The sequence below is a fragment of the Peromyscus californicus genome, unplaced genomic scaffold, assembly GCF_007827085.1.
Source record: "Peromyscus californicus insignis strain IS unplaced genomic scaffold, ASM782708v3 Scaffold_7__1_contigs__length_154581171, whole genome shotgun sequence".
NCBI classification, from domain to species: domain Eukaryota; kingdom Metazoa; phylum Chordata; class Mammalia; order Rodentia; family Cricetidae; genus Peromyscus; species Peromyscus californicus.
The window spans coordinates 150,522,417-150,545,651 of NW_026294595.1; the positions used below are offsets into that span (position 1 = coordinate 150,522,417).

Sequence of the window (23,235 nt, forward strand, 5' to 3'; positions counted from 1 at the left end):
GGTCCTCTGTCCTCTGGTCCTCTGTCCTCTGGTCCTCTGTCCTCTGGTAGTGAGGGCCACAGCACAGCACAGCCAGCCTTGATCAGGGCTCTTTCTATTTGCATTCCTCGAGGGTTCTCTTCCTCTGGAGTCCTGAGTTCTTGGGATCTCCCTCTGGCCCCTTGCAGAGTTTCTACATGTGTTAATTAGCAGTAAAACTACGCAGTAATTACCTTGTCAGTTTCTTTAGGGTTATTAAAAATAAAAACTACAAGCTTTACAAAAACAGAGTTTAAAAACTCACAGTGTTTTCTGTTGGTTATGGAAATCTGGTGTGTGTCCACATGGAACATGTTTGGACACTTCCGAAATTCCTGTCCCGAGTCTCCCACACAGAAGCCAGTGACCATGAGCCGTGCTGTGGGTACTGGCTATGGCTGGTTATTATTAGTGTATTGGATGCCAATACGTCAGAGCATTGCTCCCTTTCTGTCTGATTTCTTCTTGATCACACAGCCCCCCTCTTCCTCTACACTTCACCATTTGATTGCTATCCATTTGATGGACATCTTGTGGTCTAACCATCACTGTGGCCACCAGTCACAGGTGGCATCTTAATTCCAATTGAAACTTCGTAAGTTAAAATGACAATGGCATTTCCCTACTTGTATCAGTCACTTTTCAAGTGCTTGGTGACCATGTGGCACTGTGGCTGCATGTTGGATACTGCAGTAGAATATTCTAGTCTGCACACAGCTTTGCTGGGCAGTGATGCCCTGGCCTGGAGGTGCCCTGAAGGGCACCTATTGACAGATATACCAGCATGTTTCAGTGGTCTTCGACTCTCCTGCTGGAGGGATTCTCGGCTTCCCTTGGACTGATTACATCGTCTTTAAGGGGAAATTCCTAAGCACAAAATATTTATTTACACAGGATTAATTTATTTCAATTCAACTAGCTTTCCAAAGTTTGACATGTAATATGCTTGGTCTTTCTGGATCGTTTTAGCAAAGAGAACAAAGAAGTCCTTTGCCTGGGGGTCAATGGACTCCTGTGCATGCTGCTTTGCTATGCGTATGCTGTTACCTTGGATAAACCTCTTTGCTTCTTTAAGCTTTAGTTTCTTTTAAAATGTAAATTGGTAGCTGGACTACCAAGTCCAAAGTCAGCCTGGACAACTTAGACATTGTCTTAAAGTTAAAACCTGAAAGGGTGCTGGAGAAACGGCTCAGTGGTAGAATGCTATCAACTACGCCTAAGTCCCCAGGCTCCACCCTGACTACTGAAGAAAAGGTAACAATGGTGATGGCTATTATTCAACATCTAGAATGGGCAAGGAATAGTGAATTCTCTTTGTCCACAGTGAGGACATTTGGGGACGTAGTTATTAGGCTTCCCCACACCCCATCATCTCCTGGAATGATCCCATCTGTCATTAACACGTTTAGGGAGGCTGTGAGTCAGTAGGAGGAAGGTAGGGAGCCTGAGGGGGCACAATATGTGGTCCATTCTAGTCCCCTGGTACCTGGCTCTGTCAGGAGTTGGGGAACAATGTCCCTCAGGGTCAAGGGCTCATCTCAAATCAGTGATGACAAGATGATGGAGGAGAATCCAGGTTCTTTTCTGGATTCTGGTTCTCCATATGTCAAAGCCACATGATGTGTGGACACCTGACTCCCAGCCATTGGCTCCAGTGGCTTTGCCATCACCTCTGTGTGCTTGCTGGGTCATTCTTCTAGACTGCTGTGGGAACTGTACTTGCTTTCTTCTGCATCCTGGCCAGGACTGTCCTTGAGTCCCCACTTCTTCCTCTGTCCTAACAGCTATGGGCTGCCATGCTGGTTATCTGGGAGTGAGGCTTGGATGTGTCTCCACAGGTTGTTTTGCTGTGTGAGTTTTTTTCCTTGCAAGTGTATGGTGACTTCTAGAAAAAGAGGTGCTCTGGAGATGCAAGGAGGGTGTCACAGTGCAGATTGAAGCCTTAGGCACTGGAGCAAATGGGTGCACAGGTTGTGATGTCCTGGGATCCTTCTGTCTCTGGGTACAGAGTAGATGGAAATACCATGAGAATAAAGGCAGCTTCCTTCCAACTAAGTATGTGAAATCCATTATTCTTAACTTTGAAAAGCTTTTCATCCCATACTCTACATCCCATTTTATTTAGTAGCCCAAATGTAGTGTTTATAGGACTTCAGAGTCAGGGAAGTGGCCTGTTAGAGAGGTGGTCACTTCTGTGAGATAGTGGCCCAGGAGTCAGACTGTTTGAGGAACTGTCTTGGAAGTCTGGATTCCTATGGAAGATGCGATTTTTTATTATTGGCTTGTTTTGACATGGTGGCTTAAATAAATTAGATCAAGGGCTTCCCCAGCCAGGAAAGTGACTCTGCAACATTCTTACAGCACTCTGGCTACAACATTACTCTTCCACCTCCAGAGACCAGTGAATTCTCCAGGTGGTTGAAGGAGTCAGTGAAAGGCATAGGGTGCCAAATGTTGGGTGTGTCTTCGATTTCTTGGAGCCCTTCCATCTATGTACACCTGTTTGGCTAGAAGGGCATTGAAAGGCCACTCCCAGTTGCAAGGGACATGGGAAGTATAGTTTTTCTGTTTTGTTTTGAGTTTGATGGTAGAATAGTACAGTGAAGCTCCTAGCAGGGGAAAGCACAGAGCTGAGGGTGTGGCTCAGTGGTAGAGCACTTCCCTAACACCTATGAGGTTCTAGGTTTGTTTCCCAGAACTGCAAAGAAAAGACAGGTGGACAGTACAGAAGAAAGGAGCGTGGGACTGACTATGGGGCATTCAACTACTTCTATGATCCCTGCCACATCAAATTAAAAATAATACATCACATGACTCTGCTGGCTAGCCTTAATGTCAACTTGACACAAGCTAGAGTCATCTGAGAGGATAGAATCTCAATTGAGAAAATGCCTCCAGCTCACTGTGTATGGTGTCATCCCTGGGCTGGTGGTCCTGGTTCTATAAAAAAGCAGGTTGAGCAAGCCCTGGGGAGCAAGCCAGTAAGCAGCACCCTCTATGGCTTCTGCATGTGGCTTCATCAGCTCCTGCCTCCAGGTTCCTGCCCTGCTTGAGTTCCTGCCCTGTGTTCCTTTGGCGATGGACTGTGATGTAGAAGTGTAAGCTGAATAAACTCTTTCCTCCCCAACTTGCTTTTTAGGTCATTGCATTTTGTTGCAGCAATAGAAACTGAAGACCTTTCTTTTTTATTTGACAAAAAGGGGGGAAATGTTGTGTGATATGTGTATACTGTGTAAAGATATATTGCTGTGATTGGTTTAATAAAGAGCTGAATGTCCATAGCTAGGGAGGTATAGGAGGGCCTTCCGAGTAGGAGATGAATCTAGGTATGGGAAAGATGCCATAGAAACACGGAACGAGTCAAACACACAGAATGGGAGAGAGGTAAAAGTCACATGGTAGAATGTAGATTAATAAAAATATAGATTAATTTAAGTTGTAAGAGCTAGTGGGACAAGCCTAAGCTAAGGCCAAGCTTTCACAATTAGTAAGAGTTCTCTGTCTGACTACAAGAAACCTTAGCTAAGACACATGACCAAAGCAAATGAAATTCAAGACAGTTGAGGACCGAGAATCAGTGGGCCTTGTGCAGAGTTGTGGAAGGTCCCAGCTCTGATGGTTGTGACTCATGTTCTTCTTTGTTAACAAACATCATTTGAATATGTAGCTTGGCAATCCACCATCCTAATGGACACAGCAACTGCCTTTGACAGTGCTTAGTTGGCAGATATAAAATGACTTTACCAAGACATGAGGAGAGGGTAGGAACTGTGTCTATACCACTTGATAAATAAATGATTGCATTATTATGCAATTGCTTTGAATAGAACTCTTTTCAAAAGTTGTCCAAACATTTGTCTGTCTCAATACTTTTACTAATGAACCACATTGCTATTATATTTATTATGATTATGATTATTATTCCTTTTCCTTTGTGTTTTTTCTTGAACATTTGTATCCACATTCTGATAAGAATCATCCTGAGGATTTAATTAAAATCAAGAGAGATGCCATACATCCCCTTCTTGCTTCTATTTGGAGGAGAACCTTGGCTTAGGTGGAGCTGATTCTTGGATTAATGTGTTTTTCAGGTTACACGAGCTGCTGACCTTCCATCTGGTCTTCTGTGCTAAGGTCCTGGCATGTGTTTGCATCCCCAGGGCGTCTCTGCCCCTGCTCTGAAGGGTGTGCCTGCACCATCCACAGCCTTTCTTGTCCTCTTATTCTTTCTGTGTAGACAGAGATATAGGTTCCAGATTTTGTGCATGCCTGGCAAGCATGCACAGATAGCTATGTCCCTAGCTCTTATGAACTGCTTTTGGTGTGTGTGTTGTGCGTGTTTGTGTGGAGGCCAGAGGTCAACATGGGGTGTCTTTCTGGACTGCTCCTCTCCGTATCTTTCTGAAGCGGCTCAGTCACTGAACCCAGCACTTATGGATTATTTGTCTGATAAGCTGCAGGGGTCCACCTTCTTCCCCTGCACGAGGACTGCAGGTGTATGGCCATGCTCAGACAGCTCCTTTATGTGGATGGTCAGAGGAAAACTTGGTGTTGGCTCTCTTCTTCTACTTTGTGGGACATGGAGGTCCAACTCAGGTGGTCAGGCTTGTGCCCTCATCTGCTGAGCTGTGTTCCGGGCCCCTTCACAAACTTTAAGAATTGACACTGTTCTCTCAGCATCATGGTATAACAACAATTAAGATCGAATTTCCAGTGTATTTGGCGTCTTCCGTCCTCCAGAGAGGACTTTAAGTACCCAGGAAGATAGATGGAAACCAGAAAGGACTGGATAATTTTTAAATCAAATATATTTCAATGAAAAAAAGATGGGCCTACAATATTACTAATGCCATAGTGGTAGATAATTGAAATATGGAAAGATCCTGAAGACATTTCCTGGAAGGTGCAGATGATGGCTTCCCCAGTGCGATGCAGATGCCGCTGTCAGTCACCACACTGGTCCATGGTCCTTTGATGGTTATTTCTCTATCAGTTGATATTTACACACTGCAGTGTGCATGGAGAGTGGGATGAGGTGCTATGAAGAGGGCCACACAGCCTGGAGCTTCCTGTCTGGATGGAGTATCCATAGGCAAAAGGATGGTCTGTGTATATGGCACATGCCAGACAGTCTAGTCTGCCTTCTTTGATACTGTCTCTGGCCCTTTCCTGCAGTGTCACAAACTTGCACAAGTACCCTAGTGCCCAAGTGGCCTGCAGTAGTACACTTCCAGTCCTGGGGTGTCTGTAAGCTGATAGGATGGGTGATCTAGGTTGGGCTCAGATGTGGCTGTTCTCCATGTATTGCAGGCCTGTGGTCCAGCCCAGCAATGTCTGTCTTTGGCAGGGGTGGAAATAAACACACAGGACCTTTCAGGGTCAACTGTAGCATTTGCTCCTGCAGATGCTATTGGAGTTGACACATGGGCCGGCTTTAGGCCAAGGAAAGATTGTCCATTGCATTCCTTTGATGGTCACAGGGAAATGGTGATAAGACTGACCAGTGCTGCAGGCCCCAACAGGCTTCCCAGCAGGTCTCAGGGTTCTGTGGGCTCCTTTAGTCAGGTCCATCTTGGGGTCTCCTGTCATCTCTGATGGGGAGCACCTTGATGTTAGGAGGTCAACTGCCCAGGCCCTGAAGGACACTGCCAGGAATATAGGCCGGGGTCAGAATGTCTGGGTTTTCCTATCAACCCACTGTGGTCACTCTCTGAGTCTTGGTACCCTAAACTTCCAGATACTCCAGTCTCCACTGGTCACCAGGATGGCTCACTGCTGCCAAGTAGAATCTAGCCACCCTCAAGGAATTCTCAACTCCACTTGCACAGCCTGGAGCAGAGTGGGTACACAGGGGACCCCTCCTTCAAAGCGTTGGCTCTTATTTTCCTAGGAGAACCAGAACACCAAGGTCAGGGGATGATTCACAGGGCACCTGGGGCTCTAGGCTGGGGCTGCCCCCATTAACCACAAGCCTTTTGGGTTCTGAGGTTGGTGTTGGGCTTCGGAAGGAGTGTGTGTGTGTGGTCTCTTGCACTATGTGCTGGCCCACTTTCTCAGAGTCCTTGTGGTGGCTGAAGTTGCAGCTTTGAGGAGAATTTTTGCTTCTCCTCCTTGGTTTCCATGTGAAGGGGAGTGATTGGGGTGTCTGCTGACACATCGCAGGACCGTCTAAGCATGCTGCCCTGTGCTTCCGTTGCCCTGGTCTGGCAGGCTTTCTGGTGGAGGGGAGGAGCCAGTGTCCTCCTTGCCAACCTTGGGAAGCTAATGTGACTTCTCTGGCCCCTTAGATAATTATTCCAAGCAGGGTGGATGCTCTGGTTTGATTGTCTCTAACGTCTTCCCAGGTCTTCCCACTTCCTGGCATACTCTGGCATCCTTTATCTTAGGGTTTTTCGCTGCCCCAAGCCCCACCCTCAACATTGCAACCGCCCTGTCCTTGCTCAACACTGTGCACCGGGACTGAATGTGCAGCTGATGGCATTTGTCCCGGTCACCCCTTCTTAGCTCTGTTCACAGGTGACAGAGAAAAGCAAAACCGGGGATTAAAAAGAAAATTTGAAAGGTTAAGCCACCAACCTCATGGTGACATGAGGCTAAATGGTGTTACACTGCTGGAAACTCCTGGATCTGGCAAAACCGGCGGAGGGCTCAGCACAGGGCTCAGCGCTCACACATTGCTAAAACAGGCCCGCACATTTGTGGATAATTAGTCTCTGTGCGGCTTTTAAAAATGAGCAGATCCCAGTTTATTCCAGGAGGATGTGCACAGAGCAGCTGTTCTCCTGGGGGAGTATGTGCACTGTCTTCTGACCGTTTGTCTTTCCCTCTCTGCTGCTCTCCTAGGGCTGGGCTTGAGCTGGCGGCCACATCTCAGTGACCTTTGACAAGACCCTTTCCTTCAGCATCCTTGGGTTCTGCTAGCATTTCACGGGTGACATTTCCGGTACTAGCGCTTCTTGGAGACAGGACTCAGTAGCTTTTCTCACCATTGAGAGTCTGGGAGGAAGAAAAAGACAGATACAGATAGCAGCCATACCGCTCAGCTCACTGCACGTGTGGTCCCTGTCCTTCTCCCTCCCAGCACAGCGAGCCAATTACAGTACCCAGCATGCTGCAGGCATGGGGCATGTGCAGTGAGCAAACCCACAGCCCCACCTTCATGCAGTGGGTGGTCTAGTGGGGGTGGGCTCTGGTGGGCTCGGCACAGGTGACTGGCTCTACCATCAAGCTGAAGGAAGCCTGCCCTGCTGCCACATAAGGAAGCACAAGGGCCAGCATGCTCTGCAAGCTGGGGGAGTTTCTGGGGTCGGGAAGATCACCTGAACAAGAACAGAAAGGCAGCATAGGGTACAATTGTAAGAGGAAAGAAAAATGTGTTGGGCCAAGAGAAGATCACTTACAAAATCCCCATGGGAAGAGAGAACTTGGGGTGTCTGAGCAACTGGAGCCTCTAGTTGGAGAGTGTGGAGAGGTGCACAGTGTAGTGCAGGGAGAGAAGCCAGAACCTGAACAATAGTCCCCTCTAAGTGAGAGCATGGAAAGTCAGAGAGAGGTACATATACACATGGCATGTGCGCTGCTAATACAGTGAGTCTGACCCACATATTTCCAAGACCTTTCTCTACTCAGGGGTTCTGGGGTAGCAGCAGAGTGAGACTTGGACCTGAGCTCACTGGGCCAAATGTCCAACTCACAGAGTTTCTGACATGCCTATGAGAGAATCGTGACCCTGGCTTGGTAGGAAGAACAGGGGACAATGTGTCTCCTGGGACATCTGTGTGATATTTGGACATATGGGGGTGAAGCCAAGGGCTTTGTCCAGCATGAACATGGGGGTAACTGTGGGGCATGAATCCTACATGAGAGGCAGTGGTTTCTTCCTTAGGATGTGGGTAGAAGAGACTGATGGCTAGACAGGCTGAATGTTCTGACTTGGGAAGTGATTGTCTGGGCCATAGTGAACTTTGGGAGCTTGGACATAAATGTAGAATAACGTTCTCCTCCTGGGATGTGGGGCTGGGATGGCGGCAGCTGGATCACATTGAGTATTGACTCTGCTCCTCCCTCCAGGAGGGAGGGAGAGACCCTTAGCAACCTATGTCCTGCACAGTCCCCCTTCATGTGTGTGGAGGGGCCAGTAACAAGGGTGATGTCACTGTGTCTAGGCTGTGTGACATGGGAACATTTCACTTCAAGAAAGTGCGATTAAACTCAGTAGAACTGACCTCATCAGGTGAGTCCCTTCAGAAGGGACAAAACTCTTCATGGTTTGAGATTGGAGCCTGGCACGGGCTAGGGACAGTGACTTCAAAGTGGGAGGGGCCTGTGTGGGATAAGAAATACTTGTGACCCCCATTGCTTAGCCTGGCTCTTGCTGGCTGTTGACAAAGGACATGGCCATAAGCAATTGAGTTTTGACCCAAGTCCCAAGTCAGAGTGGAAACAGACTCTTCCCAGATCCCTCTGAGAATGCAAACTGGTGACTTTGACTTCAGCCTGGGAAGCCTCTGCAGAATTCCCAGACTTGAGAGCCCAGACTTCTGTCCACAGAGCCATGGTCTAACACATGGTTGCTAAGTGCATGTCCTGTAAAGGTGGGAAGTAACAGGGGGATTGCCACTGTCCTCACTTCACATGGGAAAGCATGAGGTCACAGAGTAGGACTGCAGAACAGCAGCCATTGCTGTTCCCCTGGGCTGTTGACTCAGTTCCCGCAGCACACATAGGGTGTTGTTTCTCTCAGCTCCACAAATCTAGTAACTGACTGTTTTAGTTAGAGTTTCTGTTACTATGAAGAGACAGCCCGACCATGGCAACTCTTATAAAGGAAAATAAATATTTAATCGGGGCTGGTTTGTAGTTTCAGAGGTTTAGTCCATCATCATCATGGCAGGGAGCATGGCAGTGTGCAGGCAGACATGGCGCTGGAGAGGGAGCTGAGAGTTCTACATCTTGATCCATAGGCAGCAAGGAGAGACTATGTACCACACTGGGTGTAGCTTAAGCATGTGAGACCTCACAGCCTGTCTCCACAGTGACACACTTCCTCCAACAAGGCCACACCTCCTAACAGTGCCACTCCCTGTGGGCCAAGCATTCAAACACGAGTCTATGGGGCCATTCCTATTCAAACCACCACAGGGGTCTTCACATCCCTGAGTGAGTTTCTTCTGTCTTTCTCCTAATGTCCTCATGAGGATTTGGGAAAGGAGGCAAACTGAACTCAGCTTCTCAGGTTCCTCTGACATCTGCTCAGTCATCAGTCCCTCGGGGCACACTGGCTGGAGGTCTTTCTTCACCTGGATCCTAGTACCATCTACTTGAAATAAGTGGCGGATCCCATAGTTTGAGGGCTTTGTTCCAAACAGGGCTCCCTCTCCACTTCAGGTACAAACCCCAGGCCCTTGGCCATCTAGCCTATAATTCTGGCTCGAGGATGATGCTCCTACTGCCCGTGTGTGCACTCAGTAACTTCCATTTACAGCCCTTCCTGCTGTTTCATCCCAAGTGACCGTTCTTTGCTGTCACTTCTGTTTCCAGCGTGCTGTCCCGATGGGGCCGTTGAGTACGTCTTCACAGTGGTTCTGTGCCTGTCGACAGGGCTTCCTCACTTTCTGGGTGTGCCCTCACTTGTTCAGTCTCACAGTCAGCTGTTCTATGAGGAGAACAGGGTGCCAGGACATGGAATTCATGAAGGTGGGGTGAGACCCTGAGGTGAGCCGTCAGTTACCCAGCAGCTTCCCTCATCTCTGAGCCCCTTTTTGGAAGGGACCTGGTGGCACACAGACTTATGTACCTTGGATATCCCACAGACAGGTGGTGTGTTGAAACATGACTGAATTCCTGCTCCCACCCTGCATTGGGAACTGTGTGTCAAACCCCGCACCAGGGACTAGACAGGGCCAGTATACATGGCTCATGACCCCTGGGGCCTGAGGACACTGCAGGAATCCCTGCCAATAACTTGGGTACAGATAGATACCTTACACAGCTCTGCCTTGTGTGAACACTTCAGGTGTCCAGGGCCCATCTGCTGGTCCCATCTGCAGGACACATGTCCCAGGCACTGAACTGACCTGAGAGCCTCTAACTGAGCCTTATATAAAAAGAGTAGTGGTTTCTTTTAGTATCATTTAAATCTTAGATAGTTTTAGTTTTACAGAAAAACTATAGAGAGAGAAGAGAGACTCACCTTGTAGCCCATGCCCCTTCCCTATTGCTGACATTCAGTGTGATTTGCACTTTTGTCTTTGTGTCCCTTGCCTCCTCCACCCCACCCCCACACTCTCAGCTGACACACTGCACTCAGGGACTGTTCAGCTTCCCTGCAGAGAGCTCTCTCTACCTCAGGCTTGTAGCATGAATCTTAGAGAGTCTTATTAATAAAATCAAACCCGGGGCCAGTTATTGGGGTGAAATGCTGGATGGTCAGAGAGACAGAACAAGCCACAGCTAACCTCACCTGGCCAACTTCTCAGCTGGTCTTGTTTCCTCAGACTGGAAGCTTCTGTGTCCTCATATCCGAATGGCTCTCAGCTGAACTGTGCTGCTAGAAGCCTGAAAGCTTAACCAGCCAAATGCTTAACCAGCCAAATGCTTCTAGTTCCTGGTCCTCATGCCTTTCATACCTTTCTGCTTTCTACCACCACTCCCTGGGATTAAAGGCTCGCTTTCTGGGATTAAAGGCATGTGTCACCATGCCTGGCCGTTTCCAATGTGGCCTTGAACTCACAGAGGTCCAGAGGGATTTCTACCTCTGGAGTGCTAGGATTAAAGGCATGAGTGCCACCGTTTTCTAGCCTTTGTATCTAGTGGCTGTTCTGTCTCTGACCCCAGATAAGTTTATTAGGGTGCATATTATTTTGGGGAACACAATACCACCACACAGGCTTCCCTTCAGATGCCCCCAGGCATTTAGTTGTCTTCTTGCTGGGATCCTTCCTCTTGCTTCCCGTGACCCTTCAGTTGTGAGGATGGCTGATGGGCCATTTAGAAGGGACATCGACTCAGAACTTGATTGTTAGTCCCCCATCTGCTCCCTGTCTGTGGAGCCCCGAGCTGTGCAGGAGGTTCCTCTCTCTGTTCTTTCTGAGTTCTGCCTACCTGTGGTCATGCCACCTCACTCTAGGCATGGGACACCAGCCAGCTCTGTGCCAGCTCTGTGGAGGCTTCAGCTGGCTTGAGGCTGGCTCCTGGCTTTTGTAGCCTGGAGAGTTTGCCATTGGCTCCTGTTCTGGGAGGTGTGACTGCATAAAGGGCTCACAGAGGTGAGGGAGGGACTCAGAGATGTCAGCTATGATGCTGGTGTCATCTCCTTGTCCTGTGCTGTGTGTGAGGCATTTGCAGAAATGGGAATATCCCAGTTCAAGTCTGCCCAGGCCTGAGTTCCACACTAAGTCCACAGCCCTTGCCCAAAGCTGCTGTTACTGCCAAGAACTCACTTTTAGGATTATGTGGCTGTGGGCAATGAAGGTGCTGACCTCCCTTTTCCTTTGGTTACTTGGCCTGGTCACTGCTTGCCTCTGGCTTCCTACCTTGTCCCCTTGTCCCCAGATTTGGGTGTGCACACCCCCTCCCATGAGTCCTGCAGGCTTTCTCTGTGAGCATGCTATGACTTGTGGAATTTGGAAGATATTACAGCAGCATCTGTGAGTACGCCTGGTAGGTTGTGATGATGAACAGAGGTGTGTCCAATAGGAGATGCCAGCATCAGGAAAGAATGGGCAGCTTGGGAACCAAAGCTGGGCAGCATATGTGAGAACATTTATGATGGCTAATATTGATTGTCAACTTGACAGGCTCTAGAATCACCTAGAAGACAAACATTTGGGCATGACCTGTGGTACCCACCTCCCCATTCATGTCTTCAACTCAGCTGCACCTTCGTTTTTGATAAGTTTCCATCTGTCTGTCTGTCTTAACAGTTGTATGTTGCAATTTATAAAGAAGAAAAGCCTGTTTGGTTCATGCTCCTAGAGGCTCAGTGTCTATGAGTGTGATGTTGCAGCCCGTCAGCCTTCACTGCATTCAGGCATGGCCAGGGTGCCCCGTGGTCACCATGATGGTGATGATGATGTATGACAAGTGGGCCAGTGAGAATTTGTTTTCTAACAGAGATACTCCCTGGATGGTCCATGAAGCCAGTAACAGGCTAGTCTTCTGTGAGGGCTGCACCCTCAGGACATAGTTATTTCCCAGGTGTCTTGTTTCTTAGCCCTGCTTATGGGGACCAAGTTTCTAATACAAGAATTCTTTCAGGATTCAGTCAGATAATAGCTTGGTTCTTTATCCTCTCTCATCTATCATCTATTTATCATCTATCTTCCTATCAATCATGTATGTGTCTATGTATCTATATATTATCTAGACATACAATACATGTTTGTATATATGTATCTATTATCATATATCATTACCTATCTACTACCTATTATCTACCTATCAATAATCTATCTGCCTAAATACCTGTCTTCTATCCACCTCTATAGAACCCACACAGATCTATCTGCTATGTATTACCTATCATTTATCTATCTACCTATCATATATCAATCTATCCTGTATGTATCTTATCTGTCATCTGTGCATCTATCAGTCATCCATGTGTCTATCATCTATGCATGTATGTTTGTTTATGTCTGTCCATCTATACTCTGTCTGTCTATTATGTATCACCTACGTCTCTGTTATCCATTGATCGACCCATTCTTTTATGCATCCCATTTATAGCAAGTCTACCCAGTTAGCATCTTGTCCCAAGTGGCAGGGAAGTCCCTCCCTCTTGAGACTTTAGCTTAGAAGTACGAAACTCGGGGGGTGGGGGTACATCAGAGCACTGTTCTCCTGAGATTCTTTCCTTCCTAGTCCCTCTCCCCAAGATTTATTTACCCTCTCTACTTGCTAGGCACAGGGCCCTTGGGAGTTCCAAGCTGTGCACACTCCCTGGCAGGGTGACCCCCGTGCACAGGGGAAGAATAGGGCCAGTCAGGGTGATGAGGAGAGCAGTTCCCTCAGCTGTGACTCCCCTCATCCTTGTTCTTGGCTCCTAGGCAAAGGCAGCTTTGTGCTTCTCGTGGACAAGGCTTGTCGTTGAGCAGGCCAGGGACACTGTGGAATAGCAAGCAATGGAGGGAACTCAGAATTAGGCATTTCACAGAAAGAGAGCTTCCGAGAGAGCCAGCATGTGAATGGAGCTTTTGCCTGGGAGCAGGGCTCTGAGCAGCCACGTGCAGAGGCCTGGCCGGAGCTGTGGGAGAAAGCGGCCCTGTTCTTAGCCTTGGTCTCCTTGGCAAAAGCAACACGGATACAAAGACACACAAAGTGGGCAAGAAGATCAGGTCATTTCCCTTGGCTTCTCATAGGCTCCAAGACCTGCCTATGGATGAATGTGTTCTAGAAGATTCTCCACAGCTCTTCTTCAAATGCGGAGCCTGGAGGTTATGGTGGTGAGACTGAGGGAAGATGAAATGAGGAGGAGTAGCAGCTAGCTGCAAGGCATTGTATGTGTGTGTATGCACATATGTGTTATGATTTATTTTTTGAGACAGGGTCTTGCTACATAGCCATGGCTGACCTCAGACAGGCGATCTTCCCAGCTCAGCCTCCCAAGTATTGTGACCACAGGCATTTGCCACTGTGCTCAGCCACCTGAGAGGTTTCTCTGTTCACCATTGCCGACACGTCCTGATCTTTTCCTACAAAGTCATTGTAATCAAGTAGAAGCCACAGTCCTTGCAACCGCTTCTCAGCTTCCCCCAGTGAAGGGATGTATGTGTGTAGGGGGTCCTGCTGGAGGAGGTCCTGGCCACCCCATCCCTCAGTGTCTGTGTGTGAGACAGCATATCCCCTCCTGTCTCCATCGTGTGGAATTGACTGTCATCCTCCACTGTCTCCCTCTGCTCTCTGATTGGCTCTTGAGTGGTGAGCACATGACTTTAGGAGTTTCTTCCAGAACCTTTGGAAGGTAATTATTTTCTCTCTCTAGGGAAGTCATTGAACTGGGATGGAGGCCTAGGTTTTCCAGGGCAGGTGGGGCATGCCTGAGAATGGATGCAGCCCATAATGGTCAGTGTTAACTGTAAACTTGATAAAATCTAGAATCACTTGGAAGATTGATCTCTGGACATGCCTGTGGGTGATTATCTTGATTACATTAATTAACGGTGGGAAGATCTGCCCGTTGTGGGTGGCACTATTACCCGCCTGGAAGAATAGCAAGACATGGCCCAAAGGAAAGCCAAGCTAGGGGACACTTAGGGTCAGATTCCTGATGCATTATTTGGGGTTCTGAATTGAGTGATACACCAGGTGAGTGTGCCCTGGGTATGTCTTTCTACTCACATTCATTGACTTGGGGTCCCATTCATTCCCACTCCTGTAAGCACTGAGAGGTGTGAAGTTGCCCTTCCCAGATCACAGAGCTGACGGCAGCCTTTGGGACAGAATCCAAATGCCACCTGCTTTCCCATGCCTCACCACCCTACTGCAAGCACCTACTCAGTCCCGGGGAGACCCCAAGTACTTCACCTTCCCCACCAGTTTTTGGGGTGCCCTCTAGCTGAAACTTCCCAAAGGCTTTCCATAATGTCTATAGAGGAGAGTGGAAGCTGATGGGCGCGGTGCCTGTGGGTGCTGCCTCTCCAGCAGGAAAAAGAACTGTCTGATCTGGGATGACAGAGTGGGTGCTGAGTTCACAGCTCTCTGTCATAAGGGAAGGCTTGTAGAAATGGGCTTGTTTGCATACTTTCGTGGCACCTGGGTTCGTGTGTCATGGAGGGCTCTCTAAGTCAGTAAGAAGGTATTCTTGGGAGCCGCTAATGATGCATTTAATTTTAATAATGAAGGACCTGTGCCCACAATTTATTACTTCCTGTGGCTTTAGACTGTGGTTTCTTAGGTGGTCATTGTGTGGAGGTTAATGGATAGTGTGATCAATTATTCAGAACACACAGACAGAGCTTTTTACAGAAGTGGAGATGGCACAGATTCACTGATACTTCCCCAATCCTGTTAGCATCTTGAATGTCTACAGCCTATTTTCTTCACTTTAACCACTCAAGTGTGTGCTGTTACTGAAAATGTCTAATCTTGATATATTTGCTGGGTTTATATACAATTGTTCTTTGTGCTCCATAGCTATTCAGTTCAGAGCTCTGTGGTTCCTTTTTATGACCTGTGAAATATACAAGGTGGACCCTGAGTATATGAATCCCATGGAAGAATGCAACACAGGCCTACCTGTTTGAATGCTGTCCGGGCCAGAACCACAGTGTTTCTTTTCATCCATGGAGGGAGTTTATGTCCACTGTGCTGCCAATTCCAGGTTTGCCTCAGTGCAAATCCACCCTCCTTCACTCAGCGTTTGCTGTTCTGTTTTCTTGGTAGTTGTAATTTTTTGGGTAATATGTATTTTGTATGTGTGGGGTGTGTGTGTGTGTGTGTGTGTGTGTGTGTGTGTGTGTGTGTGTGTGTAAATATGTGTGTGGTGTTTGTGTGTGTGTGTGTTGTATGTGTGGTGTGTATGTAAGTGTGTATGTGTTGAGGGGGTGTTAAGTGTGTGTGTTTAAGTGTGTGTATGTGAGGGGGTGTAAGTGTGTGTATGTATGTAGGGTGTGTGTGGAGTGTGTGGTGTGTGTGGTGTGTGGTGTGTATGTAAGTGTGTATGTGTTGAGGGGGTGTAAGTGGGTGTGTGTGTAAATGTGTGTGGGGGATGTGTATGTAAGTGTACATGTGTTGAGGGGGTGTGTAAGTGTGTGTGTATGTGTGTATGTGTGTGTGTGTAGGGGGTGCTCATAGAGGCCAGAAGAGGGTTAGAATGTTCTGTAAAGGCGGAGATGTTCTAGGTCAGCTCTGGGCTGCAGAATCTTTAAAGTGATGCTCACATACCTGTAGAATGATGCTTTATTCAGCTATGTTAGTTTGTAGCCAAATAGCCACCCATGGCTTGTGGTCTTCCACCAGATGGTGCAGTGCTCAGAGCACTGAATGGTAGAGCTGTGTGCCTTCACTATTCTAGAAGTCTTGGGGTGCCAGGTGGAGGGTGGTGCTGTGTCTGGCTGAACTAAGAGAAAGGACGCTTTTTTTTTTTGCATTTTCCTTTTTTATTATACACACAAATTTCAGACGTGGGGTATTGTGTAGTACAGGCTGCCCTTGAACTCCCTACATAGCCAAGGATGATCTTGAACTTCTGATCCTCCTGCCTCCACTTTCCAAGTACTGAGATTACAGGTGTGCACCGCACATCTGGTGTTATACAGTGCAGAATTAACCTTTGGGCACCATGTGTGCTAGGCAGGCGCTCCACCAACTGAGTCACAGCCTATCCCTAAACATACACACACATAAAAATTCAACTCATACTCTTGTGTGTGAAATATTTGTGAAACATGAAAAAGCATGAAGAAAAAGTCCGGATGACCCATCCCAAGTGGGAGGGATCAAGCCAGGGGAGCATTCTGACCTGCGCACCTGGTGACATTTCACTTATGCACACACTGTAGAAGGGGGGTCCCAGGGTGGTGACCACACTGTTTTCACAACAGCGGAGAGCATCCAGAGCGGCTGAAGGGCTCTCAGTGCTGCAGTGTGTTCGAGCTGCTCGACATTTTGGAGTCTGGCTCTGAGGTCCTCCTGAAGGAGCCTGGGCCAGTTTATGCTCCAGTGAAAAAAGTGTCATCATGTCTTCCTCCCTCCATCCTTTTCCAGTTTGCTAGTGAAGACTTACCTGTCTGTGCATGCATCTCCTTTTAAAAATAAATTTCCCCAGGAGGTCACTGCTTATTGTGCATAGCCCCCACTTCTCTGTGTGAGTGTGTGTATGTCTATGTGTGTATGTCTGTGTGCATGTGCCTGTGTGCCTGCGTGTGCACGTGGAAGCCAGAGGTCAATGTCAGGAATCTTGTTTAGTCTCTCACCACCTTACTTTGAGACAGGGTCTCTCACTGACCCTAAAAGCTCACTGATTTGGCTAGAGTGACTGCCAAAAAACCTCCGATATTCTTCATTCTCCATCTCCCCAGCGTGCAGGGCACCACACCTAACTTTTTATGTGGGTGCTAGCGGTCCTCAGGGTTGCCCAGAAAACACTGACTGACTGGCAGCCATCTGCCTCACCCAGCAGACTCTATCTAAGGAAGCTGCGTATATGATCTGCAGGATTGAGTTCCTCCCAAGCACCAGATGTTTTTGCCCATGTATAGGAGGAAACTGAGCACCCCCAAGTCCTTGGGATATGCAGGGCTTAGATTAGATCAGAACAGGACATGTGTATCAGTTACTTCTCTCGTTGCCATGACAGAAGGCCATCTAGAAGTGACTTCCAGGAGCAGAAGTTTTGTTTTGACTCATGGCTCAGGGGATACAGTCCATTACTGTGGGAGAAGGCATGGCATTTAGAGCAGCTTGGTCCATTGTGGTAGGAGCTGTTGTAGTGGACAAGAAGCACAGCTAGGTCGTAACCCTCAAACCCTACCCCTAAAGACCTTATAGCTAGGCCCAAGTCCCAGAAAGGACAGCACCGCTGGCTAGGAGCGAGGTGTTCAGACACATGAACCCATGGAGTCATCTCACATTCAAGCCCCCAAACCACAGTTGCTCCAGAAGTTCACACTCTGGTCAGAGATGGTGGGAGGTGTCATGGAGAGGAGAGGAATGCTCCAACAGCAGCCTGTGGTGGGGTGGACAATAGTCTGTGACCCCTAGAACCATAGCTTCTACACACTGAGGTAAGTGAGGTACTTCCCGTGCAGGAAGGTTTTTAAGATAAATGGAGATGTGAGTACGGGACCTGGCATGACTCCTTGTGCTTGGTCAATGCTTGATAAATGGTGACTGTTGTCTGGACTATCAGCAGCAATTATTAACGTGATGGTGGAAAGCAAGCAGAGATGATGCATAATGTGGGGAACGCAGTAGCTGCCTGAATGCTAACTGTTATGTATCTTGTTCCCTGGTGACAGTGTATGTTTCCACACTCTGTAACATTGTAGAATGGGAAGCTTTCCTTCCCAGGGGACAGAGGCAGCCAAAGCCATTATTTTACAAGTAGACTTGGTCCGAGGTGGCCAATAGCATTTTAGAATGATCCAGGCAGAAGTATCATGTGGACAGTACCTGAGGAAGCACCCCTGGTTGTGCCTTGGCCTCCACATCCATGTGCGCGCGTGCACGCACACACACACACACACACACACACACACACACACACACACACACACACACCAGCTCAGACTTCAAGCTCCCTGGGAGCTCTGTCTTCCCCCCAGCCCGTCATACTTGTTCCATGTCAGAGTAGGACTCAGGGCCTGTGGGGCTGAGACATGACATTTTAATGCAGTGCCTGACCTGCTCAGTCAGGGTGATGGTTCCTTGCGGCCCAGAATGGTCTTTGCTAAAGATGTCACCCTGTGAATGTGTCCTTTGGTGACTTTCAGTTCAGCCTGTCTGTGCCTCCCTCTTCCCTGGGGTTACACAGTTGGTGGGGCCGGGACATAGTTTGTTCCAAGTTCATGGCTGATAAAAATACTGTGGATTAAATTCTCCATGCAAACTCATATCCATGAAGGACACCTCTCTCCTAGGAATCACTTTTAATCAGTAAGAGGCAATGACATCATTGGGGTGATGACTCAGTGGTAAAGGATTTTCTGCACAAGCTTGAATCCCTGGGTTTGATCCCAGCACCCATGTGAAAGTCAGCACCCAGGAGACTGGTGTCAGCACATCCCTGGAGCTTGCTAGTCCCACTGTATCTCAGGCTATAGGTTCCATGAGAAACCCTGTTTCAAAATAATGGAAAAGAAATTGAGGTAAATATCTGACCTCAACCTATGGTCTCCACAGGCACACAAACTGCACACACATGGACATGTATGTATGTATGTATATATGTATGTAAATATACACACACAAAAAGACAGAGACAGAGATGGAGAGAGACAGAGAAACAGACAGAGTGCTTGTCGTAGATCTTGACTGTCCCACCCATTGGATCCAATTTGAATGGATTTAAAATAATCCTTAAAAATAGGCATGCCACATTAAAAACCAACATCCAGCATAGTGAGGGGATATTCTTCTGTCAGAACCAGTCCCCTGGTACTCTTCTCATGGTTGGTCCAGATGAGTTTTATTTCTTGTGGAGAAGATGCTCGAAGGCAGGTCAGTAATGGGTCAAGGATAGCATCTACTGTGTTTATCGGGGGCTGCACCATCCTCCGGGCATGGAGCCCTTCCATTCTTTTCCTCCATCAACTCTGTGCACTGCTCCCAGATCCCAGCATTATTATCTGTTTTGAACATAAAGCAACAGAGACCCTGGGAAGGGCCTGAAGCTACATGTAACAGAAGAGCAAAGTGTAGAGCCCAGGCATGAATCCAGGTGGTCCTTTCTAGGCCCCAGTCTCAGCCTCAGTGCTATAGTTTTGCTGCCTGGGTTTCTTGACATCTGCTTTCATGCCATCAATCAGATGGGCATCTCTGCTCTGCGCCTTTAGCACATTGAAGGTACTTCTGCAATGCTCTCTAAACTGTCATTGAATTATTATTTAGATGTCCAGTAGTGGAAGATTGAGTATATGGACCTGGCCAAAGCCTTGTAAGGACAGGGACAGTACCCAGCTTTTCTGTAGCCAAGCATTTCATACACATTGAGGTCCTAGAATGATTATGGGTAGGGCAGATGGAGAAGTGGGTGGTGAATGGACATATGTGTGATTGGTGGGTAGGTGGTAAAGTTGATGAGTAGGTGGGTGGTTGATAGATAGGAAGATGTATTGATGGAATAGGTAGGTGGATGACTAGGTAGAGACAAAGATAGGTGGTCTATGATAGCTATGTAGATATATAGATGGGTGGTCCTGTGGGTGGATAGGTAGATGAATAGGTGAATATATAGATAGGTTGTCCTATAGTTAAGTTGGTGGGTATATGTCTTGGCATCCCTGTGGATGGATAGGTGGATATATAGACTGGTGGTCCTATAGATGGATAGGTGGATATATGAATAGGTAGTTCTGTGGATGGATAGGTGGATGATTGGTTATAGGTGGGTGGCACATGGATAGGTAGGTGTATAGATGAATAGGTGCTTCTATGAATGGATAGGTAGAAGGTGGATTGGTATATGGGTAGTAAATAGATAGGTAGGTGATGGATGCATCGATAGATATGTTAATGGGTAGGTGCTCCTATTTAGGGATGGATAGATGGATGGTGTAGAGGTGTATGTAAGTGGTGGGGGGACAGATGATGGAGGGATAGATGAGAATTACACAAACCTACAAGGATGGGTTATGGACCACCAAGCTGCTGGAAGGAAGATGGTGAAGGACAGGTGGTTGAAAGGACCGGTGCTTGAGGGGAAGTCAGCATATTGTTTGGAGTGAGGACATGACCCACAAGGTCCCCAGCTTTGTTGGTGTCAGCTCTAGGAATCAGGAGCCTCTATCAGAAAAGCTTTACATGTCCATCCATCTGCGCTTTGGTTCAGATGCTCCACACTGGTGTGCTCTCACAGGAATTCTAAGAGATGAGTTGGTACCCACTGATGTCTGGCTGTTGACTCTCTCAACATGAACATTGCCTGTCCACTCTGGGTGTCTTCTGGGTGGCCTATGGAGAGTGTCCACCAGGCTAGCTTTAGGTTTAGGTTCGTGTCTTAACTCCAGAACAAACTGGCTGTGTTGCTTTGAACAAGTCACTGCCTCTCTCTGACCTCATCCTTCAACATGACTCCAGTCTTGTGGTACCCCTGAGGGTGGGGATGATGTGTCTGTACGGAAGGTTCCTGACACTCAACGGGTCTAGCAGGCGCTCACTTCCTCATCTCAGCTTCCATTTCATACTTGTGTTTCTTTTTGATGAGGCTCTCGGAAAAGATGGACCATGCTGGAATCCAATTTCTTTACATTTACATTCTTTCTTCTTTTATAATCTCTATGAGAATGGGAAAAAGAATAGAACTTGCAAACCCTACCATGATGCTCCCTTCTTGGTTGTAGCTCTGGCGCTGTGGGAGTTCACGAGACACAGTGAATTTCGAGCATCCTGGTCCTTGGGTCCTGTGAATAGGGCAGTTTGTAGGAAGTCCCTCATCAGCTGAGCAATCTCAGGAAAGATTCTGAACCTTGGCAGTTGGTAATGTCAATCCGTAGATGTCGGGAATGCTTAGCACCTGCTGTAGACTGCGTGCATAACAGCCCTGGATGGACTGACCATCCTCGTCATACTGATGTCAAGGAGCTTAGGGCATGTGCACAGAGGGCTAGGGTGAGGTGGGGAGGAAAGACACCCTAAGGAGCCTGTCTAAATGTGGGCTGGGCTTAGAGGAGGGGTGGAGAAACAGATGTTGGAAGGGGCAGGCAGATAGATTTCTCCATTTCCTGTTGGCTACATTGTTCTGGAGAATCTAGTCTAATTTAAACACATATTTGCATATATGCTAGGTCTCTTCACATGTAAATATATACATGTCTATATAACTATATAGATATTATATATATACTTATAGAAAAACTTCAGAGACCTCCAGAGTGGCCTCTCAGCTTGGACAGAGTGCTGCTGTGGCCCAACCAACTGTGATCTGGTAGAGATAGGCACTCAAGGCTGCATTTGAAGGTTTGAGTTTCCATCAGAAGCTGCCTGACTCTTAATAATGTCAGCTTTCAGTTTGCATTCTTCAAAACCTGGTGCCTGCCGGTGTGTTTCTGGACTCAATGCTGTAGACAGCAGAGATGAGAACAGAAATGACAAGCGACAGGACTGAGCAGCAAATACAAAGTGCCAAGGTGACCATGTCCAGCCGGGGGCAGGGAAGGCAGCCTTAGGAGCACATGCCTTGTCTCTGGAGAGATCATTGTGTGCCATGTCCTGCCTCTCTGAGGAAGGTGTCACACTGGAGAGGTTAGATGCATGTGATGAGCTGTGAAGAGGATACCAGCAAATATACTTACCATTGTAAAACCATCTCCAATGTGTCTTTGGAAATCAAGTGCTCGATTCTAAAAATTTACCAAAGTGGACCAGCAGAGTAAGGGCCCCTGACCAAGTTTGTAGGTCTCTCTCCTTTCTTGAATGTGTATGTGTTTGTGTGTGTGTGTGTGTGTGTGTGTGTGTGTGTGTGTGTGTGAAAGAAAGAGAGAGGAAAGATATAGTTACATAATATAATATATATTTTATACATAGTTATATATAATATATAGTTATATAAATATGTGTATTTATATATAGAGAGAGAATATGCAAATATGTGTTTAAATTAGTCTAGATTCTCCAGAAAAAATGTAATAAACAGGAAATGGAGAAATAAATCTGTTGCATCCTGTCTGTCTGTCTATCTATAGACATGACCACTATATCTACCTATCATCTATCTGTGATGGCTTGGTTTTGAATTGTCAATTTGTTACAATCTTAAATCATCTGGGAAGGGAGGCTCCATGAGGGAGCGTATAGAAGTGGCCGTCCTGTGGGTGATTGTCTTGATTAGTGGAAAGACCCATCCTCTGTGGGCGGCACCATTCCCTGGGCAGGGGACCCTGGTGGGGAGAGTGAGCCGAGTGCTACCATGTATCACTTCACTGCTGTCTGCTTTTGACTGTAGATGTGATAAGACTAGCTACTTCTCGCCACTTTGATTTCCCCACAACGATGGGCTGTAAGCTGGACCTGAGAGCTAAGTTAAATTTTTATTCTTTCTTCCTTAAGTTGCTTCTCTCATAGTATTTAGTGACGGCAACAGGAAAGAAAATGGAGAATTTCTATCATTTATTTCCTATCATCTGTATCTATTACCTGCCATCTATCTAGCTGCTATCTATCTATCTATCTATCTATCTATCTATCTATCTATCTATCTATCTGTCTGTCTGTCTGTCTGTCTGTCTGTCTGTCTATCTATCTACTCTCCCACCCATCTATTATGTACCAGTCACCTATATACCTAGATTTATTAGGGTGACTGGTTTATGCAGTTTTGGAGGCCAAGAAAACTCAGTAGTGTAACAAACTGCGTACTGGGTTGATGATGGTGAGGTTCAATTTTAAGACCTGGAAACCTGAAAATACGAATTTTAGCTCTTGTTTGAAGGCTGCTGTCTCTTCCTTGGGCTAGATAAAGCATTCTGATGAGGAGGAACACCTACTTCATTGGGTCTGTGATTCCAATTCTGATGTCTAGAGGAACCCTCATAGGCACTCGCAATGGCATTTGGATAA

At 47.3% G+C, this 23,235-nt stretch overlaps 1 protein-coding gene across 2 annotated transcripts in view; it reads left to right on the forward strand.

Moving 5' to 3' along the window:
* Positions 1-23,235, forward strand: part of Phactr3 (phosphatase and actin regulator 3) — a 227,463-nt gene that overhangs the window by 29,352 nt on the left and 174,876 nt on the right. The gene's annotated exons all lie outside the window — the stretch shown is intronic.